Source organism: Solanum tuberosum, unplaced genomic scaffold (genome assembly GCF_000226075.1).
Source record: "Solanum tuberosum cultivar DM 1-3 516 R44 unplaced genomic scaffold, SolTub_3.0 scf00018, whole genome shotgun sequence".
In the NCBI taxonomy this organism is placed as follows: Eukaryota; Viridiplantae; Streptophyta; class Magnoliopsida; order Solanales; family Solanaceae; genus Solanum; species Solanum tuberosum.
This window is the reverse complement of record NW_006238944.1, coordinates 126,045-132,398: the sequence shown is the minus strand read 5'-3', so window position 1 is coordinate 132,398 and position 6,354 is coordinate 126,045. Positions and strand designations below refer to the sequence as shown.

General features: G+C 34.7%; 1 protein-coding gene across 4 annotated transcripts in view; it reads right to left on the bottom strand.

Annotated features, from left to right (window-relative positions):
- Positions 1-1,658: 1,658 nt before the first annotated feature.
- The window catches only part of LOC102577473 (transcription factor NF-Y CCAAT-binding-like protein-like), a 21,366-nt gene continuing 16,670 nt past the window's right edge, over positions 1,659-6,354 (bottom strand). The window contains exons 6-7 of one of the 4 annotated variants that reach the window (XR_001471814.1): positions 3,890-3,938; positions 1,659-1,895 (exon numbers count right to left, since the gene is read on the bottom strand). The gene's annotated coding sequence lies outside the window, so the exon portion shown is untranslated. 4 annotated transcript variants of the gene reach the window in all.

Sequence of the window (6,354 nt, the reverse complement as noted above, 5' to 3'; positions counted from 1 at the left end):
GTAACTAGGATCGGCATTCCGGCGCATCGTTGATCCAGTGAGCAGTTCAAAGTCTGTTGGTGAGCCTCCTTGCATTCCGGAGGATCCATTTCATTGTTTTCTTGTTTAGTTCATTCGGATGTTGTGGGGTTTGTCCCAACATCCATCTCAGTTGTTATTAGAGGCTTCATAGACAGTCAGATGTTAGTTCTTTAGTCTTTTCATTGTCATTATTCCATGTTGAGACTTGAGTTTGCCTTAATGGCCAGTTGAATGTTTCTTTATAACATTCCAGTTTATTATATGAACTTATCTTTGTTGAGTTTAAGTCTTCCGCTAAGTTAAGTAAGTCAGGTCAAGGGTTCGCTTGAGGCTAGCAATGATCTTCGAGTGCCAGTCCCGCCCAGGGTGTAGGCTCGGGGCGTGACAAAATATAATATATTTTTGGAATACATAACAAATAAGAAATACATTTTTTGTCATGAAATACAAATTTTGATTGTTATTATGATTGTAAGTTTGTATGTTTTGATGACTGAAATACATATTTTGTTGGAATTTTAAGAAAGAATATACGTTTTTGAAAAATATACAAACTAAGGTTGTATCCTTTCTGAATGAACACGAGTTTACATAAGTATATGAATCCAAATAATTACAAATCCATTTGGTATACCTATTGGAATGAATACAAACTAATAAAGAAATACAAATACCAGTATACAAACCCAAACATGAAAACCATAATGATGCAAATACACATGTCATACATATTGGAATGAATACAATCAATTACTTTTGAAATTGTAATTGATGAGAATTTTAATTGATATGTTCCTTTTAAAAAAATATTCTCTCTCATGATTTTTCCTTTCTGTTATAAAATAATTGTATTCTTTCAAATAAAACAAATAAAAATATATATAAATCAAAAGAATAACAAACTAAAATATTGACATTTTTAATTAATATTAAAAAATTTAATAAAAGATCCTATTAAATGCTAAAATATTAACATTTTGAAAATTTCCTCTTTGTTGAAGCTGTGGCCTTGATAGACCAATTTCAAACATTTTTTTTATGAAAGTTAATGACCTTGGTAATACCAAACTATATACATAAAGATTTAAATGATAGTACTTCAGACATATAACAGCTTGTCAAAGCCAGTTTTAGAATTTTTTACTAAAGTTATGACACTGGCAAGGCCAAGTTTCAGACCTATGATGTTGCAGGTCATACATTTAGCAATGAAGTTCAATGTATACTTGGCAGACATTTTGGTTGCCTAAAACTAGCAATTGTTCTCTAAATTTCAACAATTCAATACATGATTCAACAATCAAATTTAAAACATAAGTTCATATATCATAAAAACAAACTTCAATCCACAGTTTGTCAAAACAACAAAAAATCTAACAAATTCATTTCAAAACAGTGGCAATTTTCTACTACTATTTTTGAACTTCTACAACCACATCACTCAAATTTACTTTTCATATTTAAAACTCGAGACCATTTCTCAAAATATCAATTGCTATAGGTCCAAATAAGAAATACTTCTTCTGTCCCAATTTATATAGCACACTTTCTTTTTTAATCTGTCTCGAAAAAGAATGTCACCTTTTAGAAAAAAAATTAACTTCAAAGTTCTTCTTTTACCTAAAATGAATGAGGTATAGACACCAATACAATGAGATAGAAAGAGACAACTAAGGAGCAATAAAGGCATAGCAGAAACAATTTTGTCTGAAGTTGCCTATGCTTTTGAGTATCAGTCTGACTTCTTGAGAAAAAAAAAATAGATACATGTTAAACAGGAGCGACGAAATAGGGTACCCAGTGAAACTGTCCGTTACATTTCCGGTCTGGGGTAACCATGGGCCTGATAGTCCATGACTATAGGAATACGGTACCTGGCACAAACAAGAATTTTCCAAATTTTGAGCAAGACATTTTGACTAGGCGCAAATAGTAGAAACTAGAAACTAGAAAATCCATATAACATTCTTTTTTTGGAAAATCAATATCAAAAAAGCACTAGAGGAATAGAACAGATCCAAATGTTTGGGCACTTAGGTGCTGTACAAACTATAATAGATGGTTTATTCCAAGTGACATTCAAAACCCAACGGTATGTACAGAGCGGAAGAGAATTAAAATCAAAGTATAGCAAACAAAAATATTTGCAGAAACTAGTAGGAGTCCTTTAGGTGTCTAGTCCTCAAACATTGCTGTTGACAGTTTAACACAGAGATCAGCAAGAAGAGAAACCCTGGCTGGCATCTTGTACCAGCAAAAGACTAACCACTGTTCTGCAAAATGACAAGAAAGGATTTGTGTCAAACTTTCAGACCATACATCTCAATTGACACTCTTAAAAGGCAATAACTCTCAGCAAAACAAAAAGTTCTCATTTTTCCCTTTCTCTAAAAGATACTCATTTCCTGATTTCTGATCAGTTTCCAAAGAAATCGCATTTAGACAAGCCTTTTCTTAAAAAAATCTTTCAAAGCTCCTTAGAAAGAACCAAAAACTGTGAAGTATTTACACAACCAAATCTTAGTTCTGCAATCACAATTGGGACTCTCCATAACCCACAGTTCCACACAAGAATGCCCAACACCACTTCCAGGCCTGTCATTAAAGTACATGAATAACCAGTTCGAAGTTGCGCAGAGGGTGATATATTTTTTTAAGGTCAAGTTTGTGTTTGTGCATGATGGTACGATCTGGTAATTAAGATTGGCAGGTTAAGGTGGTTTATTATGGAAAAATTGGGTAACACTACAATGTTGGTTTTGCTCTTTTTACTTCTGGGAAAAGTAATCTAAAATGAAGAATAAGGTGAAAATTTTATGCGTCACCAAACAAAGAGGGGGAGGGGGCGAGTTTGGAAAATTTGACACAGTTACAACAAAAACTTTCATATAAAGAAGATATGCAGTAGAAGTGGTTAACAATTGCACAAAGTGTGGGCAAGCATGTCACAAAACAAATACAGGCAAGCTTCATGCTATAATGGCAAGCATCAGTTTTTTTTTTTTTTGGTTGAATATATAGGCAGCCTCCTAATTGCCAATTTTTTTTTTTTCATTTTGACAGCTAAATGAAAAACTTCTCAGTGATGTGTTTTTCTCAGTAAAAAGAGCAAGAGCAATAAGAAAAAACACAACACTGAGAAAAAAACAAATGCCAAAAAGAAAAAGAGAAACACTGACAAAAATCGATAGATCCCCTTTCAGGGGCACTCAACACGCATTGTGTCGCCGTTGTAGTCCCTCACTAGGAAACTGCTCTAGTGGCCCTGTCCACTGGTTCATTCCCTCACAATACCACCTCTATCACAGCTTACAATTGTCCTCCGTCGATGACTATAGATGCCCATTAGCTCCTTGGGCCTAGATATTCTATCTTTTGCCTCTGAAATTGTTCTAAAATTTTGAGAATTTCATGGGTTATTGGAGAGAGAACTAGCATGGGTTTCTTATGGACATGAACTTAAATAGTGAAGGTGTGGGCTTTCATTTGGGTTTCAGTTAGGGCTTGGGCTTCGCGGTGGTGGTGATGCTGCAAAGTGGAGGAGCTGGGTGGGAGAGTAATAGAGGTAATTTCCATGGTGGTGGAGGTGGCATAGTGGCGGTGGATTGGAAGCCATATGCAGCGGCTATGGTGGTCGAGATACAGCGGCAGAAAATAAGTAGATTGAAGAAAAAAATTGAAAAATACCTCATCAAAAAAATAAATAAATTGAAAAATGAATTTTCACACTCATAAGTGGTGTCACACTATACCATGTAAGAAGTTTGTCTAATTGACACAATTTGTCTTCACTTCAAGTGTTCAATAGGTACTATACTTGGTTTAGCAGTCAAAATGGAGAGGAAAAAAAACGAGTTTAAGGGGTCACCTATGTATTCAGCTTTTTTTTGGTATGCATCCAAAGTTCTTTGTTCATCCTACATGAACAAATAAATAAGTGATTAGAAACTGAATAAGCTACACGGAGAAATATGCCAATTTGAATAATCTGAGAGCAATCGAGCCTCAAGAGTGCTGTAACATGCTGAGTTGCTGACATTCATGTAACTATAAAAATTACAAAAGAAACCCAAGAATTATCAAACTTTGAGACAAATCAATAACTCTATGGCAAGAGGTGGAAGAAGGCAAGATCAATTGAAGTCTGTTGGAGCTATGTTACTTGGACCCTTCAAAATCCTTGCCACATCCATGTTCGATTTGGTTGTGGGTGTAGCCATGTAGGTGTGGGGTCCACATAAAATTTGATCAACTTAACTTGGGTGTTTTGACTGCATTTATGATCAAGAAGTATAGATCGATCTGGTATTTAGTTTAATTTTGGGTTTATATTCATATAATATAGCAATATAAAATATGAGAATATTTTGCTATTACACGAGATATCTTATAAATAAGATAATAGATATCTCGGATCCGTACCCTGAATCCTAAAATTTATATGATAGAAAATCCAACCTTCAGATCCACACTTGTATCGCATACCCATACCCGAGTCCGAGCAACATAAGATTGAAGTCTTTTAAGGGAAAAAAACTCAAAAAAACCTTAACCATAGGAAGCTGCTTCTCTTTCATTTCTTTATTTAATTTTTTAAAACAAATAAGTTTGTCTGGAGTCAATCATTATGACCAACCGCGACTTTTGAAACACAGAAATTATAGGTCCCCCCATCTACCCTACACCTTATATACCAAACTTAGTTCACATGGCGCAGGACTCGAACCCTTGACCTTAGTCACAAATCCCACAACCTTCCCCACTTGTACTAAGCCCGGGGGCCCTTTATGCCTTATTCATTTTTTAAAACATTTTGATAAGTGAAAGAAATCCATTGTGTCTTTACTTTCCAATTTCTGATTAAAAAATGACTGGATTTGTTACCGGATAATTCACAATTTTCATAAAAATTAATTATGCGCTTCTACATCCAAAGTTTCTTTTGATAAAGTACTACATCCAGGATTTATAACCTATTATTGTAGCTCTATACTATCCTCGCTTGAATTATTTTTTTGAGACAATCACACAACCTTTCTACCTTGGATGTACCACCTGATATCGATATGATCACCACTATAAGAGAAATTTAATCACCCTTAGATCACCCCCCCCCCCCCCTCGGACTTATACTTATCATCTGACCAGTCATCGATAATTCACAATTTTCATAAAAATTAATTATGCGCTTCTACATCCAAAGTTTCTTTTGATAAAGTACTACATCCAGGATTTATAACCTATTATTGTAGCTCTATACTATCCTCGCTTGAATTATTTTTTTGAGACAATCACACAACCTTTCTACCTTGGATGTACCACCTGATATCGATATGATCACCACTATAAGAGAAATTTAATCACCCTTAGATCACCCCCCCCCCCCCCTTCAGGAATTATGACTATCCTCTGACCAAGCATATTGTATCCCACTTGATGTAGTCATATCTAGTTCTCTAAGAAAGGAGAGAGATGGGCTGAGAAAGTAGAGATAATAAAGATCACTTTTTGATTATATGAGATTTTATAAGAATAAAAGAGGTCTTAGCTCTTTCTGGAGTAGCAGTTAGGAAGGCAATGGGGGCAGGAAGGTTTGACCTTACTCGGTTGGGCAGGTGCGGGTTAAAATAATTTTTTGAAATTTAATGTGGGGCAGTGCGAGTTGCGGGCTTGCTGCATGCACCCTTTCAACTGTGTTATTCTTGAGTTCTATTTTAATTGTTTGGTTTAGGGTATTCTTCTATATTTATTTAGATGGATGTTTTCTTATATAATCTGTGTGAGAAATATAGGAAAAGAATATTATTGAATTGTTGTGTTGTTTACATTATTACATTGAGATCCTATTTATAGACCCTAGAATACAATCCTTTACCAAGTAGGATACTATTTAGTATTCCTATTTCTATTTCTATTACTATTCCTATTCTAATAAGATTGTATAAACCTATTCCTATTCTAATAGGATTGTATAAACATATTCCTATTCTAATAGGATTGTATAAACCTATTCCTATTCTAACACTCCCCCTCAAGCTAGTGCATACAATTCATGTGCCTAGCTTGTTACAAATGTAATTAACACAAGGACTGATGAGGGGCTTGATGAGATATCTGCAAGTTGATCACTCGACTTCACAAAATTGACAATCAATCTCAATGTGTTTGGTCTTCTCATGAAATACTGAATTTGATGCAGAATACCGATAAAACACAGAGTGATAAAATTATAGTGTTGGAACTTCCCAAACCAGCTTGCAAAGACTGTTTCAGACCATAGAGTGACTTACGTAATCAACATACAAGGCTACTAAACTCCCCCGAGCAACAAAG